Raw genomic sequence first — 19,538 nt, 5'->3', positions numbered from 1 at the left:
ACCCATGGCCTTTTCCAGTTAGCTGGAGAAGGGGGAACACGCAGAGGCTGGCCTGTCCAAGGCTGTCCCCTCCGCCCGGCCTCCCGCCAGCCCGCGCCTCACCCTGCCCCGCACAGTCACCAGCAGGTGGAGGCGCGGGGTACACCTGACAAGCAGCGCGCCCGCCTGGGCTCTCGCAATCTACCTCTTGAGAACACGATCTTGTTCCCGAAGGTGACGCTTTCAAATCCCAGTTTCATTACGTTTTTGCGTTTTCTATTTACCGAATCTCTGTTCGGTTCTTGCTATTGTTGCTGATGGGTCGGGGGGTTGGGGGGGGATGTATTTGGCCCTTTGGCAGTTTATTTATTCACAGTAGCCACGATGTCAAATAAGCAAGTACACACTATAAAACCGAGGAATAAAAACCCGTTGCTATCGAGTCGATTCCGACTCATAGCGACCTAACAGGACAGAGTAGAACTGTCCCGAAGGGTTTCGAAGGAGCGGCTGGTAGATTTGAACTGACAAACTTTTGATTAGCAGCCGAACTCTTTTAACCACTGTGCCATCCAGGGATAGAGCTGTCAAAAGAATGGGGATAAGAAAACCGAAAAACACAAAGCCAATATCCAGAAATCGGAAGGGGCATCGCCCTCAAGGATAATGCCTCAGCCTCCCCCGCCGGGGAGAAGGGCGGAGCCCCCTCCCTCCCCCGGTGCTTTCCAGTTTGCCTGAAAAATAGAGCCTTAGTTTTCCGGGTTTTAGTTGGTTTTGCCATTCGGACCCCTTGCTCTGAGCTGCAAGGCCTTTCCAGGATTGATACAAACTAGCTTTTTCCTCTGAAGTTTTTGTTCATCCATTCAACGCCATTTTTACTGAGTGCCTAACATGTGCCAGGCATCGTTCTAGTGAACAAAATAAAATCTTTGCCTTGGTAAGAATTTACATTCTTGAGAAAATAAAGAACAAACGTACAAGGTGGCTTAAAAAAAAAAAAAAAAGAGCAGGGTATAGGAGGTCAGAGTGTGGCGGGTTCCAATTTTAAATAGGGTGGCCAGTAGACCCTCAGTGGAAGCCTGCTGGGCAGGAATTAGAAAGTCCTTTAGCTGCCTTGGCCCCAGGACATCCCCCTCGGAGGCACTTCTTTGTGTACACAGATTTGCATAGCTCTGGAGACCCTCTAAGGGGCTGGCTGTCTTTTAGTGCTAGAATAGGATGGGATGTGGAGCATCAATTATTTATATTTTAATAAAGCCTTAGAGCTTTTTTTTTTTTTTTTTTTTTTTAGAGTTTTGACTTCCTCTGCTTCCATCCCTTACCTCAGGAGATTTGTGAAAACAATTTTGATTTTTTAAAATAGGTAGGAAGGTGGAGGAGGGGAAGATAAATAAAAAACACAAAGAGTTCTGTGATGCAGATGTCACAGGGGTACTGAAGTAGGCTCCTGAGAAAGGATTAGCGGCAAGTGGGTCTGGCTTTAACGTAAGAAACAGCTACATATGGGGTGAAATCAAGGAATGTTATTTTAATAATCCTAAATTTGATTCTTCAATTGGCACAAAATGTTAAGCTCTCCACCACTAGCCAAAAGGTCAGCATTTCCCACTCGGCGGGAAAAAGATGTGACAGTTTGCTTCTGTAAAGATTACAGCCTTGAAACCCCGTAGGGCACTTGTACTCTATCCTATAGGGTCTCTATGAGTCAGGATCGACTCGGTGGCAATGGTTTTGGTTTTGGGTTTTTAAAGTTTCTTTATTGTGTGTTAGTCATCTAGTGCTGATAAACAGAGATACCACAAGTGGATGGCTTTAACAAACAAGTTTATTCTCTCACCATCTAGTAGGCTAGAAGTCCAAATTCAGGGTGTCAGCTCCAGGGGAAGGCTTTCCCTGTAGGCTCTGTCATCAGTCTTCCCCTGGACTAGGAGGTTCTCTGTACAGAAACCTGAGGTCCAAAGGACACGCTCTGCTCCCGGCACTGCTTTCTTGGTGGTGTAAGGTCCCTAGCTCTCTGCTTGCCTCCCTTTCTTTTTATCCCTTGTAAGAAAAAAGGTGGTACAGTCCACACTCCAGGGAAACTTCTTTACGTTGGATCAGGGATGTGAGTTTAGTAAGGGTGTTACCTTTCACCCTAACCCTGTTTAACCACAGGCAGAGATTACGATTTATAACACATAGAAAAATCACAAAATGGAAGACAACCACACAATACTGGGAATCATGGCCTAACCAAGCTGACACATATTTTGGGGGGATACAGCTCAATCCATGACACTGTGTCTACCACCCTCTCCCTCTCTATGGTAGAGGGGTGGGTACAGAAGGAAAAGGTAGATGAAGGGAAAAGAAAATCTTACTTTGTCATTCATCCATTAGTCCATATAATTCTTACAACAACCTATTTTTCAGAAAAGGAAATTGGGACATAGAAAGGTTAAACAGTTGCCAAGACTTTATAGCAGGTTAATGCCAAGGAGCCTCAGCCTCCAGATCTGTGCTCTTACCCAGTACACTAGCTGGCAGGGCAAGAATGCAAGTTCACTAAATTTCCCCATTGTCCAGTTTACCCCATCTCCAAGGAAGGTAGGGCAATGTTTACAGCAGGTTCCTTGCTGTTTAAAAGCATGCCTAATCATTTTAACAATGAATTCAAAGCAAGGGAAGACATTATTTTACTTCTTGAAACAGTGAACTGGGTTGAATTCACTATAGCTTATAGTTGGCTCAGTGCTTGAGGAACATTGGGCCATGAAGAGAATTTGTTGTCTAGGGCCAAGTGTGCCTACACTATCTCCAGTCTGCTCTGCTCTTTGGGCCGGTGTTACTTTTCCGTTGTTTTGTCATCTTAGTTCTCCTAAGTCACTTCTCTTCATTCTTGGGGAGTCTGTCTCTTCCTGAATCATCAATATTTCTAGGCTTTGCACTAGCATCTTTTTTTTGTTGTTGTTTTTGTCACTTCTCATTTTTCATTACTTTTTTTTTTCTGCTCCCTCTTCTGTTTTTTTCTCACTCACTTTTTCTGGGTTGCTGGATCTTGACGTTCTCCCTGGCTGGCTTTTATAGGCTTCTGAGGTCCTGCTCTCCTGAATGTGCTCTTTTGTCTAAGGGACTAACTAGTTGCCTCATGTCTTCCTTAACCTTCAAGGTTTGGATCTTTCCAGAGTGAACCACTGCTCAGTCCCAGAGGCCTTTGGGGGTATTTTCAGGTTTGCAGCTGTTCTGAAGAACAGAGGGTGCCAGATGTCAGAAAGATAGCAGTTGGCTCTTAACGCATTATGTTACTGTTTTTTTATTTTTATTTTTGGCAGCTAAAACTTGCCTCTCAAGTCCCTTGCTTATTTTAAAATTAGTTTGCATTGCATGAGTTCAAACTAGTTAAGCTGTGGGGGGCAAATAAGCCAAGATGTTTGTTGCACTAAATTTCAGGAAAAAATCTGAATTAAAAATTGACTTCAGGTAATGAACAAAATATTGTTAGATAATTAAAAACTGATGATAGTGCTGATACTAATACTATTTAAAAAAAAAAACCAAAGTATAGCGTAAATAAGCAAAATAGAATGACAATTCAGAGGGAGCATTTTAGACTTTTCAAATTCCAGGTAAGTAAATATCCTACCCAAGAAATCTCTTACTCTCTATTATCTTGAGAGATTGGAAAACCTATCTTTGTCTAGCTTCTGCATTTCATAGGTCTTTCATATCTGATATAAATGTGGAACCAAGGGTCATAGCTTGACCTAAAAGTAAGAGAAAACAAAGTGATTCAACATCTTTAAAACACCAATCACTTTTTCCTCTGTATAATTTTAGAAAGAAAGCGTGGAGCAAATTGGTTCAACGCACAGCTTCCCACCTTCCTTTTCCTTTCACTCACTTTGGAAAAGAAGAGAAAAACATACCTCTTGCTCATTCTGGATCTTACTATGAAACATTAATACCTTGGGATATAAAAGGCTTCTGGGCACCCAGCAAAACAACAATTCAGGAATGTATCTCTTCTCAGGCAGAGACACATGAAAGCAAAGCAAACAAAGAAAGCTTTGGGAGGAAATACTGAAGGTGTGGCGCTTTGTTTCATGCAGGTGAAAATTCAAGTAAGGATTCATGTCTCCATCAATCCGTCTATCTGTTCATCCACCCACCGACCCACCCACCCGCCGACCCATCCATCCGTCCGTCCGTCCATCCACCCACTCATCCACCCATTCATCCACCCATCCATCCATTCACCCAGCTACATAGCTTAGAATTTAAAAATAATATGCGTGCTAAGAGATGTGTATCAGCATATTTATTTGAAATGACAAATAACAGAAAGTCATATCTGAATGAAAGTCTAATGTTGATCGATTTACCAATGAGGACAGCTTTGCCAATTATGTTATATGGGGGACGTTTCTATAAATTGTATGAGCTAAATTTGCAGTTTTAAAGTTTTGAAAAAAAATTTGAAGTATTAAACAATTTACAATATGGCAGAAATTTCATACATTGCCTTTATTTAAATTAATTATAGAAATTTTAGATGCCAGCTTTAAGATGTGTGACTGGTGTAGAGTTTTTTCAACATTAGTTTACCCTGGGGGTATCAGAACAAAAAAGTTTGCCATTGCTGTAAAGAACGGTCAAGGGAGCAATGGTATTTTGCTTAGAGAAGATAAAGAAAGGTGAGAATTGTGAATGGGCTACTCAATAGCACCTAACAACAGCAAATGTTATCAAGCAATTTAATTCAATTGAACAATTGTCTTAAACACTTGCTTTGTACAGGGCACTGGACAAGGTGCTGTGGACATACAGAGATTAGTAAAATGCTAAAGAACTTTCCTGCAGTTGAAGGAATTTATACAGAAGGTAGGGGTAAAGGAACAGATAAATATGGGGGACAGAATTAGGGCTAATTGATAGAAACTATAGGAAGATCGTTTCTAATTGACCTAAAGAACATTCTAAAATTAGAGTTTCTCAACAGTAAGGTTGTATCCTTTCACTGTACCTATTCAATCTGTATGCTGAGCAAATAATCCGAGAAGTTGGACTATATGAAGAAGAACATGGCATCAGTATTGGGGGAAGACTCATGAACAACTTGTGATATGCAGATGACACAACATTGCTTGCTGAAAGTGAAGAGGACTTGAAAAATTTACTGATGAAGTTCAAAAACCACAGCCTTCAGCATGGATTACACCTCAACATAAAGGAAACAAAAATCCTCACAACTAGACCCATAAGGAACATCATGATAAATGGAGAAAAGATTGACATTGTGAAGGATTTCATTTTACTTGGATCCACAATCAACACCCATGGAAACAGCAGTCAAGAAATCAAAAGACGCATTGCATTGAGCAAATCTGTTGCAAAAGACGTATTTAAAGTGTTGAAAAGCAAAGATGTCACCTTGAAGACTAAGGTGTGCCAGAACCAAGCCATGGTGTTTTCAACCACCCCATATGCATGCAAAATTTGGAGGATGAAAAAGGAAGACCGTAGAATTGATGCCTTTGAATTGTGGCATTGGCAAGGAGTATTGAATATGCCATGGACTGTTAAAAGAATGAACAAGTCTGTCTTGGAAGAAGTACAGCCAGAATGCTCCTTAGAAGCAAGGATGGTGAGACTATGTCTCATATACTTTGGATGTGTTATCACTAGGGATCAGTCCCTGGAGACTGAGTACTTGGTAAGGTAGAGAGTCAGCGAAAAAGAGGAAGACCCTCAAAGAGATGGATTGACACAGTTGCTGCAACAGTGAGCTCGAGCATAACAATGATTGTGAGGATGGGGCAGGACTGGGCAGTGCTTTGTTCTATTGTACATAGGGTTGCTGTGAGTTGGAACCAACTCGATGGCATCTAACAACAACAACAATGACAGTAAACTGGCTAACTTGCCTTCTGGTTAACCATGAGTACAGAGTAATGTGTGTTGGACTAACCCTGTTAGTCCTGTTGATAAAAATTAGATAAAGAATTAGACAAAATACTAAAAAATAATTGTTTCTAGGCACTGGAGAGCAACCAAAAATGAGCTGAAACTGGAGGGCACTTGACCGGGGAAACAAGGGAACCACACAAGGTGAAATCCACATTTCATAGCTCTTCCCTGTAAGACAGACCCCAGTCCACCCAGAGGGCTCAGAGCTTTCTCAGGTATTGAAAATGTTCAGTGTCTTGATTTGGGTATGGATAACACAGGTGTATACATGTGCCAAAACTCACACTGTGCATTTTATTGTATGAAAGTTAAACCTCAGTTAGAAAAGTGTCAATGAAAAGTGACACAAAACAGAAGGAACCAGAATCTTCTGTTGCTGTGTGTTATCCAGTGCTGTAATCTGTATGTGAGCAGATTGCCAGGTCTTTTCTCCCACAGAGCTGCTGGTGGGTTCAGACCACCAACTTTTTGGTTAGTAGCCAAGTACTTAACCATTGTGCCACCAGAGCTCCTTCTCCAGTTGCTACAAGAAATGAAAAGAATTCTGATTCCCAGTCCCAGTTTCCAGGCTCCCTAGATACTTTGCCAGTAACCACTGGACTGCTAACCGAAAAGTTGGTAGTTTGAACATACCCATCAGCTCCGCAGGAGAAAGACCTGGTGAATCTGCTCCCATACAGATTACAGCATAGAAAATACTATGGGGTAGTTCTACTCTGTCAAACAGGGTCACTATGAGTTGAGTTCAACTCAGAGACACCTAACAACAACAACTAAACACATTGCCATGTCCTCAGAACAAATTGGTTTGTATAAAAAATAATCTATGCCATGCATTGTTTTGGTAGGAAGTAGATCCCAAATAAAATAAAAATAGGAAATCGCAACTTCAAGTATGATATGACTCTTCCTAGTAAAGAGAGTCAGAGCAATGACTGGACAGTCCTGCATCAGACTTTTAAAATATGATCTGGCGTGTCCAAGAATAGAAGCCCTGGTGGCACAATGGTTAAAGTTTGGCTGCTAACCGAAGTTCAGCAGTTTGAACCCGCCAGCCAAAGATGTGGCCGTCTGCTTCCATAAAGTTTTACAGCCTTGGAAACCTATGAAGCAGTTCTACTCTGTCCTATAGGGTTGTGGTGAGTCGGAATTGACTCTATGGCAATGGGTTTGGTTTTGGGATGTACAAGAATGTTCATGGCAGCACCATGTATGTGGTCCAAAACCAGCCCAGCCCAAATGTTCATCTTCAGTAGAATGGGTATATAAATTGTGTATATTTAAGCAACAGAATATTTTATAACAATGAAAACGATGAGCAAACTACAATTACATACAGCATGTATGAATCTCACAAACGTAATATTGAGTTTTTTAAAAAATCCATGAAAGAGTATAAATTGTTTGATTTTTTATCTTTTATATAAGTTCAAAAGCAGGCCTAACAAATCCTCATGGTTAGAAGTCAGAGTCATTTTATAGCTGAGGAGGCAGTGGCTGAAAGGGGCACGAGGAGACCTCTGGGTACTGATCATGTTCTGTCTCAATCTGAATGCTGGGCCATGGGTATGGTCATTTTGTGAAAATTTCTAATAGAGCTGAATGTTTATGATTCGTGCCTCAATAAAACTTAACCCCCCCCCCCCCCGCCCCGTGCCAAAAAAAATGTGGCATGGTGTTAAATTAGTCTGGGTTGAATGGATGGCCCTGCTGCTCTGTATAATTGGAAGCTGAAGTAGAAATAAAGATGCCTCAGGGGTTGGAAGCCATTTTGAATCAAGCTCAGGGTTTTGTTCAGGTGTCTGTTGGGAGTCCTGCTGTCACCACTTCTACCCTATCAGTCACGAACCATGGTTCTTCTCCCCAGCCATTACAAGGTCTTTCAGACCTCTGGCCCTTATTCAAACTGTGAAATGGCAGACAATTTGAAGCTTACCTACAGGGTCAGAGGGAAGCCTGTGTTCCATTTCTACGCACACTTTTCCTCAGTTGTCTGCAGTGCAAATGTCCTTCACTTTCAGTCAGGATCTGAATAACCCATGAGAGCTGGACAGAAAGTTTTGCCAGCTTGAGTCATCTGATTGGAAATCTCTCCTGTGAAACCTAGTGGGAGGGATTTAGGAATTCTTGCTTCTGTTAGAGGATTGCTTTTCCTATGGTGGGGAATGCAAGGAATGAGGGGGAGACCGTTTTCTAAAAAAGGGCTGTAAGGAGGTATGTGAATGAGATAGCTCGGTACAGGCAGGGTTGTCTCTGGATCCTGCGTGGATGCCATGCCATTAAGTCAAAGCTGCACAGACTCAGCTGGGACTTGTTGCCATCAAGGTTGTCTTTGGACAGTTGGGAGAAAACAACACAGCCTCAACGTGACAGGCCCCACATTCTGCAGACTTAAAAGGGAAATCCTTTGGATTCTGACTGGACTCCTGGGGCTCAGGCCTGGCCTTGCCCTGAAGCTGCAAAGAGGAATAAAAATGTGGACAAGGCTGCATGTGGCTGTGATTGATTCTTCAGGTGACCAGTGGTCTTTTCATTCCTGAAAATTTTACAGCCCGATGCCACAGACACCTAGCCCCGGCCTTCCCTGTTTCTCCCCACTCACCCAGACCTCACTCCTACCTACTTCTGCTTTTTCATTGTACTTTTCAGCATAATGCTTCTTAACCTCACAGCTACTCAGAGGTTTGCCCCCAATATTACTACCCCTTTAAATATCACTACATATACATATGTATATGGAGCCCTGGTGGCGCAGTTGTTAAGAGCTATGGCTGCTAACCAAAGGTCGACCGTTCGAATCTACCAGCTACTCCTTGGAAACCCTATGGGGTAGTTTGCTCTGTTATATAAGGTCTGTATGAGTTGAAATTGACTAGATAGGAAGGGGATTGGTTTTGGGTTTTATATATGTATATACGTATATATGTATATATATACACACACAGATCTATCTATATACATACACAGCTGTCCCCTGGTATCTGAGGGAGATTGGTTCCAGGACCCCTGCAGATACCAGAACCTGAGGATGTTCAAGTCCCTTATATAAAATGATGTAGTATTTGCATGTAACCTCTGTATATCCTCCCATATACTTTAAATCATCTTTAGATTACTTATAATACGTAATACAAGGTAATGCTATATAAATGTATGTTTAATCACAATTGAAGACTTGCTTTGGAAGGTAGCCTTTCTCTTTTGTGAGTCTCTTGAGCTCTTCTGGGCATCAGCTGATGCTGGTTCTCCCATGATCTTGAAGTTCTTGAAGTTGTAGTGCTTTACATAGCTAGCCAACCATCCCTTACTAGCCTGACTCCATCTTCTCGCTCTCCTCAACTCCTCATGCTTAGCCTTTGAGGGATCACTTTGACCACTTCATTGCTTTTTAGGAGCTATTTTTTCACAGAAACAAAGGGTGCACACAAGTAGTGAAGGAACTAGATGCGAGGCAAACAATGCTCAAACAATGAGTGCTGGAGAGAGACTGAGGAAGATCTGTGACATGGTGGGAGGCTACAGCAGGATATGCCTGCACATCACTTCATTTGTGTGCATTCAGTAAATGCTCAGCGTGCAACAAATTCAAGTTTTGCTTTTTGGAACTGCCCCCCACCCCTGCTCCGAATATTTTTGATCCATGGTTGGATCTGTGGATGCAAAATTGCTGGCTTCTTGTAGTGGTGTGTCTTAGTTATCTAGTGCTTCTATAACAGAAATACCACAAGTGCATGGCTTTAACAAACAGATTTATTCTCTCATAGTCCAGGAGGCTAGAAGTCCAAATTCTGGGTGCCAGCTCTAGGGGAAGTCTTTCTCTTTCTGTTGGTCCAGGAGCATCTCAGCACAGGGACTCTGGGCCCAAAGGATGCACTTTGCTCCTGGCATTATTTTCTTGGTGGTATGAGGTCCCCCTATCTCTCTGCTTGCTTCTTTCTTTTATATCTCAGGAGAGATTGACTTAAGACACAACCTAATCTTGTAGATTGAGTCCTGCCACATTAACATAACCTCCTCTAATCCTGCCTCATTAGCATCATAGAGGCAGGATTTACAACACATAGGAAAATCATATCAGATGACAAAATGGTGGACAATCACACAATACTGGGGATCATGGCCTAGCCAAGTTGATACGTATTTTGGGGGGACACAATTCAATCCATAAAAAAACATAGCATGGTGAAAATAGCCTAGTGTCCTTATCTGAGGCAGACGAAGGACATGGCAGCCAGATCTAGTGAGACAGAACAGGACAAAGCAAATCTGAGATTTACAGAGCTAAGCCTGCCAGACTGGATATAGAATTGCACTGAGCTAAGGAAGAACACTGAGTTAAATCCAGATTTTTGCATAATCCACTTAACCCCCTGTGGTTCCTGGTCCCTTGTAGCTTACACTAACCTCTCTGCTGAAAGGGGCATTCTTCTGATTAACCAAACACAGGTTCTTGCCATACTTGCACCAGACACCCTGCTATGATGTAAGCATGTATTGATTACCCTCAAACATCAAGAATTAGAATAAATACATCTCACTTTCAGAACAATTCACATGAAGACGGGTTTTGTTTGGAGCAGGGGACAAGTGTGAATGGGAATATCTGTGTGAATACTCAAAATCCAAGCCAAAGTGTCCTGTTTATTCTGGATTCAATACTGCAATATAAGGGTTAACTTTCTATCAGAACATGAAATATGTTGTTTTCTACTAGGAAGGAGGAAAAATCTTAGTGCATACTGCGTGCTAGGCACTTTAAGCCTGTTGCCGTATAGTCGATTCTGACTCACAGGGACCCTATAGGACGAAGTAGAACTGCCCCATAGGGTTTCCAAGGAGAGGCTGGTAGATTCGAACTGCCAACTTTTTGATTAGCAGCTGAGCTCTTAACCACTGTGCCACCAGGGCTCCACTAGGCACTTTAGTTATGTTAATTTACTTAATCCTGATCATAAACCTCTGGGGAAATATTTTATCCCATTTTTACAAATGAAGAAGCTTGAAGAGAATATATAGCAGCTGTAGAGAAAGAGCCAGAATTGCTGCCCACACTTTAAAGCCACATTAGTATGTGACCTCGTCAAAACCACATCTCTACCATTTTTTTCACTAAATTTAATTTAGTTTAATTAGTTTTGTTCCTGCTACTGTGCTAGTGGAAACCCTGGTGGTGTAGTGGTTAAGTGCTACGGCTGCTAACCAAAAGGTCGGCAGTTTGAATCCTCCAGGCACTCCTTGGAAACTCTATGGGGCAGTTCTACTCTAGCCTATAGGGTCGGAATTGACTGGACGGCACTGGGTTTGGTTTTTGGGTTTAATTTTGAAACAATTAGAGCATGTTTTGTATATAACCAAGTTGTTGAGTTAATGAGTAAATACAATTCAACTGAGTACAAAGAGATGGGTGTTCAAGATGGTTCTATGAGGGAATCCATCCCAGTGGCATCACTATAGGGATACAAGGTTTGTGGACTGCACCAGGTGACACTGTGAGAGGGGGTGACACAAAATGACTATAAAATTTTTGCCCAGTGTTTCAGCAGAAATTTATTATTTTTATAAAAATATTCCTGTAGTTCGTCAAAATGACAGCAAAAAAATTTTCATAAGCCTAGCTTACATGTATCAATATATCTACAAGGCTAAAGCTCTATGTTAATTTACTTTTTAAACCTTATAATGCCCTCTGGTCGGAGCTGTCATTATTACCCAATTATAATGACACTTCAAATCACATGGTTTCATCTGCACACTACAAACACATGCTATTTTTTTCCTTGTTGCCACTGTTTTTACAGTCTGATTTTGTCTATTTTTCTGGTGTTTCAGCTACAATACTGTGGTGATTAGCATGCCGGGGTTAAACCATGAGTTATCGCACTGGGTGACACCAACCATAGTGATGCCACTGATCCATCCTAGAACAGATGAAGAAGGTTTCATGGAAGAGGTGGCACTAAGCACTGAAAGATAAAGTTGACAAGGTGAGAAAGCAGCTGTGGGCTGGCTGATTTTGGTGTAAGAAATTCAGCCCTCTGCACTGACTGAGCCCAATACATTGATTTTCACTTTCCTTGCTGTATTAGTTTCCTAGGGTTGCCATAACTCGTTTACCACAAAATGGGTGGCTTAAAATAACAGAAATTTATTCTCTCATAGTTCTGGAGGCTAGAAGTTCAAAATCAAGGTGTCAGCAGGTTGATTGCTTCTGAAGGCTCTGAGGGAGAATCTATTCCATGCCTCTCTCCCAGCTTTTGGAGAAGGCAGGCAATCCTTGGCATTCCTTGGCTTGAGGCAGCATAACCCCAGTCTCTGCCTCTGTCTTCCCTCTGCATCTGTCTCTCTTCTGTTCTTTTTATAAGGACACCAGTCACATTGGATTAGGGCCCATCCAATCCACTATGACTTTGTGTTAACTAATTCCATCTGCAAAGGCTCTCTTTCCAAGTAAGGTCACATTCACAGATATTGAGGGTTAGGACTTGAACATATCTTTTTGAGGAGTACAAATCAACCCATAACACTTTTGTAATGAAGAGCTTTAGAAGTTTGGGCAATGAAGAGAGTTAAAATTCTGAATTCAATAGGAAAATACCATCTTTAATTTCTCCTTTATTGTTCTGGTCTTTTTCTATACCCTTTTAAAATTCTTTGTTTTCTTTTCTGTTTGTGGAAAACTAAGCAAAAAGGGGCTATCCTAGAGAAGGCTTGCCCCCTTCTAGTTTTGGAATTGCCTAGTTAATTGCTCTAAGCCCCAGCTTTAACCTCCTTCAAGGCTTATTTGAAATTTGTGTCAACATTGATAGAAGTAATTGCTTTGCACCTAAAAACCTTTCTTAGCTCTATTTGTTTTTATACAAATGACGCCTATATTTTGTGTAGTGTGGAATGTTAGTAAGCTAAGAATCAGCCCTGAGATCTGAAAGGAATTGGGGGGCTGATCTGGTTTTTCTGAAGTGTGCTATTTACTCAATGTCTTTCAGCTCCAAACCTGTCCTTTTATATTCTGCTTTTTGATGCTAGCATTGGGAATCTGCAAACCCCATTTCTGCCTTGCCAGCTGTCTCCATGTCGATTCTACCCATAGAGGCACTAGAGGGAGACTGGAAGGCAGGAGGAGGAAGAAGAGGCCTCCTCCTTCCTGTTAGTTTACTTTGGGATCCCTGTTTGTTTCCTGATCCTGAGAATACCACTTTAGCATCACAGCTTCTCCCTGGCAGCAACAGTTCTTTCCTGTAGCAGCAGCTGAATTTAGTTTGCTGTTTTTCTAACACTGGCAGAACCTGCTTCATCTGGGCTTCTTCACCAGCACCAGCTGAACAGTGCTCCCTTCTAAGAGGTCTGAGTTTCAGCTCCACAGGGCCTCCTCCTCTCAGCTTCTAAGTTTTAATAATTCCAACCTCTTCCCTTTGTTCTCTCAGCTCTGAAGGGCGTAGCATCTATCTCTGTGATATTTCAGAGTTCTCTTTTTTCCTTTCATAGCTAGTTGATACTGAATTGATTCTGACTCACAATAACTCCATACTTGTTTTTTTTTTTTTTTTTGTCAGAATAGATCTGTGCTCCACAAGGTTTCCAATGGATGATTTTTTTTTTGGAACTAGATTGCCAAGCCTTTCTTCCAACATGCCTCTGGGTGGACTCGAACTTCTGACCTTTCAGTTAACAGCCAAACATATAAACCATTTGCACCAGGGACTGCTAACAACTTTATACTAGTTAACAATTCTGTTTACATTTTGATGTTTCCTTCAAAATGGCTTCATCAGATCAGCGAAGTCAAAGTGTCCTGCTTTGATTAGAACAAGGGTTTTCAACACAAATAAAAAGTTGGCAAACAAGTGCGAAATAGGATTATAATGGGAAATTGTAAAAATTCCTTTAACTCTTGTATGCTTTGAACATTTTCAAAATTTTCTCAAGAGGTAGGTAGATATAGATGTCACATATAGGACTTAAGTTTACTGTTTCTCCCTGTGGAAACGTGTTTTTCTTTAAGTCTTGAACATAGTTACAGTAAACCGGTTGCCTTCCAGTCAATTCTGACTCATAGCAACGCCTTAGGATAGAGTAGTACTGCCCCGTAGTTTTTTCAAGGCTGTAAATCTTTACGGAAGCAGACTGCCACATCTCCCCCATAGTTATAACGTTATTGCTATCGTTGTTAGGTGCGGTCGAGTTGCTTCTGACTCATAGTGACCCTGTGTACAACAGAATGAAACACTGCCCAGTCCTGCGCCATCCTCACAATCATTGTTATGTTTGAACCCATTGTTGCAGCCACTGTGTCAATCCATCTAGTTGAGGGTCTTCCTCTTTTTCACTGACCCTCTACCAAGCAGGATGATCCTTCTCCAGCTGCTTTAAAATCCTTGTCTGCTAGAGTCTCAGGTTATAAAATAAACATACAAAAATCACTTGGATTCCTCTACATCAACAAAAAGAACACCGAAGAGGAAATAACCAAATCAATACCATTCACAGTAGCCCCCAAGAAGATAAGATACTTAGGAATAAATCTTACCAAGGATGTAAAAGACCTATACAAAGAAAACTACAAAGCTCTACTACAAGAAATTCAAAAGGACATACTTAAGTGGAAAAACATACCTTGCTCATGGATAGGAAGACTTAACATAGTAAAAATGTCTATTCTACCAAAAGCCATCTATACATTTAACGCACTTCCGATCCAAATTCCAATGTCATATTTTAAGGGGATAGAGAAACAAATCACCAATTTCATATGGAAGGGAAAGAAGCCCCGGATAAGCAAAGCACTACTGAAAAAGAAGAAGAAAGTGGGAGGCCTCACCTTACCTGACTTCAGAACCTATTATACAGCCACAGTAGTCAAAACAGCCTGGTATTGGTACAACAACAGACACATAGACCAATGGAACAGAATTGAGAACCCAGACATAGATCCATCCACGTATGAGCAGCTGATATTTGACAAAGGACCAGTGTCAATTAACTGGGGAAAAGACAGCCTTTTTAACAAATGGTGCTGGCATAACTGGATATCCATTTGCAAAAAAATGAAACAGGACCCATACCTCACACCATGCACAAAAACTAACTCCAAGTGGATCAAAGACCTAAACATAAAGACTAAAACGATAAAGATCATGGAAGAAAAAATTGGGACAACCCTAGGAGCCCTAATACAAGGTATAAGCAGAATACAAAACATTACCAAAAATGATGAAGAGAAACCCGATAACTGGGAGCTCCTAAAAATCAAACACCTATGCTCATCTAAAGACTTCACCAAAAGAGTAAAAAGACCACCTACAGATTGGGAAAGAATTTTCAGCTATGACATCTCCGATCAGCGCCTGATCTCTAAAATCTACATGATTCTGTCAAAACTCAACCACAAAAAGACAAACAACCCAATCAAGAAGTGGGCAAAGGATATGAACACACATTTCTCTAAAGAAGATATTCAGGCAGCCAACAGATACATGAGAAAATGCTCTCGATCATTAGCCATTAGAGAAATGCAAATTAAAACTACGATGAGATTCCATCTCACACCAGCAAGGCTGGCATTAATCCAAAAAACACAAAATAATAAATGTTGGAGAGGCTGCGGAGAGATTGGAACTCTCATACACTGCTGGTGGGAATGTAAAATGGTACAACCACTTTGGAAATCTATCTGGCGTTATCTTAAACAGTTAGAAATAGAACTACCATACAACCCAGAAATCCCACTCCTCGGAATATACCCTAGAGATACAAGAGCCTTCATACAAACAGATATATGCACACCCATGTTTATTGCAGCTCTGTTTACAATAGCAAAAAGTTGGAAGCAACCAAGATGTCCATCAACAGATGAATGGGTAAATAAATTGTGGTATATTCACACAATGGAATACTACGCATCGATAAAGAACAGTGACGAATCTCTGAAACATTTCATAACATGGAGGAACCTGGAAGGCATTATGCTGAGCGAAATGAGTCAGAGGCAAAAGGACAAATATTGTATAAGACCACTATTATAAGATCTTGAGAAATAGTAAACCTGAGAAGAACACATACTTTTGTGGTTACGAGGGGGGGAGGGAGGGAGGGCGGGAGAGGGTTTTTTTATTGATTAATCAGTAGATAAGAACTGCTTTAGGTGAAGGGAAAGACAACACTCAATACATGGAAGGTCAGCTCAATTGGACTGGACCAAAAGCAAAGAAGTTTCCGGGATAAAATGAATGCTTCAAAGCTCAGCGGAGCAAGCGCTGGGGTCTGGGGAACATGGTTTGCGGGGACTTCTAAGTCAATTGGCAAAATAATTCTATTATGAAATCATTCTGCATCCCACTTTGAAATGTGGCGTCTGGGGTCTTAAATGCTAACAAGCAGCCATCTAAGATGCAGCAATTGGTCTCAACCCACCTGGAGCAAAGGAAAATGAAGAACACCAAGCCCACATGACAACTAAGAGCCCAAGAGACAGAAAGGGCCACATGAACCAGAGACCTACATCATCCTGAGACCAGAAGAACTAGTTGGTGCCCGGCCACAATCGATGACTGCCCTGACAGGGAGCTCAGCAGAGGACCCCTGAGGGAGCAGGAGAGCAGTGGGATGCAGACCCCAAATTCTCATAAGAAGACCAAACTTAATGGTCTGACTGAGACTGGAGGAATCCCGGCGGTCATGCTCTCCAGACCTTCTGTTGACACAGGACAGGAACCATCCCTGAAGACAACTCATCAGACATGAAAGGGACTGGTCAGCGGGTGGGAGAGAGACGCTGATGAAGAGTGAGCTAATTATATCAGGTGTACACTTGAAAAAAAAAAAAAAAAAAAAAAAAAAAAAAAAATCCTTGTCTGCTAATTTCAGCATCTGAGTTATCTCAAGATTAGTCTCTCTTGATTGCCTTTTCTCCTGTGTATGGATCACATTTTCTTGTTTCTTTGTATGTCTAGTAATTTTTTATTGTATTGCTTATCTGTTATGTTCTTACATACGATACTGATTTTTTTTTTAAAGCAGGGAGACCAAAACTCTGAAATATCAGCTCAGTTCTTTAGCTTTAGTTGAGCTTCTGGGAGGCTGATCCACACTTGGATGATTCAGGGATCAGTCAGGGTTGAGTAGTTTATAAACAGATTTTGGGGCTGTTTCTCTCTGATTCTGTTCTTTCTGGAATTTCTCCCTTACTTTCCAGCCACTGTGGTTGCCCTGAACTCTGCCCCCTAGTACTTCAAGCAGTATTATTATGGGTTTCTATGCCCTGCAGAAGCAAAGTCCTTGTGGGGCAGTGGTTAAGCACTTGTCTGCTAACTGAAAAGTCAGTGGTTCGAACCCACCAGCCACTCCATGGGAGAAAAATGTGACAGTCTGCTTCCATAAAGATTTATGGTTTTGGAAATCCTGTGGGGCAGCTCTGCTCTATCCTATAGAGTTGCTATGAGCTGAAATTGACTTGATGGCAATGGGATGTCCTACAGAGCATAGACCAGAGCTGCCCTCAGATGAAAAGCTGTAAAACAAACAAAAAACCAGAAAACTTAACCAATGCCATTTTCTTCTAGATTTCAACTCCTCTCCAGTGTCGACCTGCTTTTATTTGCTCTCTGATGTTTTCAAGTAGTGGTTTTAAAATATTTTGTCTGGGGTTTTTAATTGTTATTTGCAGAAGGGTTCACCTGTGAAGAGCTCCTTGGCCATTACTGGAAGTAGAGTCTGTCTTCATGGAAGATGTTCAGTTCCTATAACTGTTCAAAGAAGGTTTGAGAAGGTATGTAATTTTAAGCTTTCTTCTTTTTTTATTATTGTACTTTGTTTTTGTTTTCCCAGAGACATTTCTTTTCTTATTTTTAATTTTTTATTATTATACTTTAGATGAAGGTTTACAGAAAAAAAAAATAAACTAGCTTCTCATAAACAATTAGTATATATATTGTTTTGTAACATTGGTTACCAACCCTACAACATGTCAATGCTCCCCCTTCTCAAACTTGGGTTCCCAATCACCAGCTTTCCAGCCCCCTCCTGCCTTCTAATCCTTGCCCCTGGCTGGTGTGCACCTTTAGTCTTGTTTTGTTTTATGGGCCTGTCTAATCTTTGGCTGAAGAATGAACTTCAAGAGTGACTTTAGTACTGAGCTAAAAGGCTGTCTGGAGGCCATACTCTCAGGGTTTCTCCAGTCTCTGTCAGGCCAGTAAGCGTGGTCTTTTTTTGTGAGTTAGAATTTTGTTCTACATTTTTCTCCAACTCTGTCCTGGACCCTCTATTGTGATTCCTGTCAGAGCAGTCAGTGGTGGTAGCCAGGCACTGTCTAGTAATGCTGGACTCAGTCTGGTGGAGACTGTGGTAGTTGTGGTCCATTAGCCTTTTGGACTAATCTTTCCCTTGTGTCTTTAGTTTTCCTCATTGCTCCCGAAGGGGTGAGAGCAGTGGAGTGTCCTAGATGGTCACTCACAGGCTTTTAAGACCCCAGGCACTACTCACCAAAGTAGAATGTAGAATTTTCTTTATGAACTCTGTTATGCCAATTGAGCTAGATATTCCCTGAGACCATGTGCCCCATAGCCCTCAGTCCAGTGATTCGGTCCCTTAGGGAGTTTGTACGTGTCTGTGGAGCTTCCATGACCTTGCCTTGTACAAGTTGTACTGGCTTCCCCAGTATCGTGTACTGTCTTACCTTTCACCAAAGTTACCACTTACCTATTGTCATCTAGTGTTTTTACATCCCCACCCCTTCCCTCCCTCATAACCATCAAAGATTGTTTCTTTTTCTCTGTAAACCTTTTCATGAGTTTTTATATTGGTGGTTTCATACAATGTTTGACCTTTTGTGATTGACTTATTTTACTCAGCGTAATGCCATCCAGATTCATCCATGTTGTGCGATGCGTTGCAGATCCATCATTGTTCTTTATTGTTGCGTAGTATTCCATTGTGTGTAGGTACCATAGTTTGTTTATTCGCTCATCTGCTGATGGGCATCTAGGTTGTTTCCATCTTTTTGCTATTGTGAACAATGCTGCAATGACCATGGGTATGCATATGTCTATTAGTACAATGGCTCTTATTTCTATAGGGTATATTCCTAGGAGTGGGATTGCAGGATCATGTGGTATTTCTATTTCTAGCTTTCTAAGGAAGTGCCATATCATTTTCCAAAATGTTTGTACCATTTTGCATTCCCACCAGGAGTGCGTAAGAGCTCCAGTCTCCCCACAGCCTCTCCAACATTTGTTGTTTTCTGTTTTATTGATTTGTGCCAGTAATACCAGGATGAGATGGTATCTCACTGTGGTTTTGATTTGCATTTCTCTAATGGCTAGTGATCAAGAGCATTTCCTCATGCGTCTGTTAGCTGCTTGAATGTCTTCTTGGTGAAGTATCTGTTCATTTCCTTTGCCCATTTTTAATTGGATTATTTATCTTTTTGTTGTAGAGGTACAGGATTTTCCTACAGATTTTAGAGATTAGACCTTTGTCAGATTTGTCATAGCCAAAATCTTGTAGCGTGCTAGACTGTTGTTGAATCTTTGTATTAATTCCAGTAGTTTTCTTGTGGAGTTTTTTTGGTTTTCTATATATAGTATTCCCCAAGTGTCTGTCAGTTTGTCGTACTATGAGGG

General features: G+C 41.4%; 1 long non-coding RNA gene across 1 annotated transcript in view; it reads left to right on the top strand.

The window, feature by feature from the left end:
• The window catches only part of LOC126065411 (uncharacterized), a 267,033-nt gene extending 249,296 nt beyond the window's left edge, over positions 1 to 17,737 (top strand). The window contains exons 7-8 of the long non-coding RNA XR_007514856.1: positions 11,755 to 11,909; positions 17,585 to 17,737. This is a non-coding gene — a long non-coding RNA (uncharacterized LOC126065411). The remainder of the gene's footprint in view (positions 1 to 11,754; positions 11,910 to 17,584) is intronic.
• The last annotated feature ends 1,801 nt before the right edge of the window (positions 17,738 to 19,538 follow it).

Source organism: Elephas maximus, chromosome 2 (assembly GCF_024166365.1).
Source record: "Elephas maximus indicus isolate mEleMax1 chromosome 2, mEleMax1 primary haplotype, whole genome shotgun sequence".
NCBI classification, from domain to species: Eukaryota; Metazoa; Chordata; class Mammalia; order Proboscidea; family Elephantidae; genus Elephas; species Elephas maximus.
This window is presented reverse-complemented; position numbering and strand designations above follow the sequence as displayed.